Genomic DNA, 666 nt, shown 5'->3' on the forward strand with positions numbered 1-666 from the left:
TTACTTCTTATGGAAAGTAATGCATTGTTACTTTTGCGTTACTTGTCGTCACCAGAGCTGGGCTTGCTTATTAGTTTTTTAATAAAAACAAAAACAAGAGCCTCAGGCCTCTGCATCTCACTCCCAATTTCTCTCAATTCAGGAAATAAACGGGAAAGGTAACTGGCGTTACTTATTTGAAAAAGTCTGATATTTCATTGTAAACTTAAAAGGTAATGCGTTACTTTACTAGTTACTTGAGAAAAAAAATATAAAAATGATTACATAACACGTTACTTGTAATGCGTTACCCCCAACACTGATTATTAACGGGGAAGGAAATGCTTTCCACATGTTTGTAAGACCCACAATTAAACTCCAGAGCTCCCTTTTAATTTAGGGCCCCATAAAACCATCTTATTATTTTATAGACTGTGTTTGATTTAACAAATTTATCATTTAAAAAATGTCTGATGAAACGAATGAGTAAAAACACAACACTTTAAAATGTAAATGCAACAATATTACAACAAAACACTACATTTTTATTTTTAGTTGCACAACAGAACCGTATAAATTAAAATGGACGAAAATCTTGTATTTATTTTCTTGCATACATTTATACCATATATATTTCTGTGATAATCTAAAGCAAACTTTTGACTGTTTGAGTTTCAGTGTGTTTGA

Source organism: Sinocyclocheilus grahami, unplaced genomic scaffold (assembly GCF_001515645.1).
Source record: "Sinocyclocheilus grahami isolate Dianchi unplaced genomic scaffold, SAMN03320097.WGS_v1.1 scaffold3119.1, whole genome shotgun sequence".
Classification (NCBI taxonomy): Eukaryota; Metazoa; Chordata; class Actinopteri; order Cypriniformes; family Cyprinidae; genus Sinocyclocheilus; species Sinocyclocheilus grahami.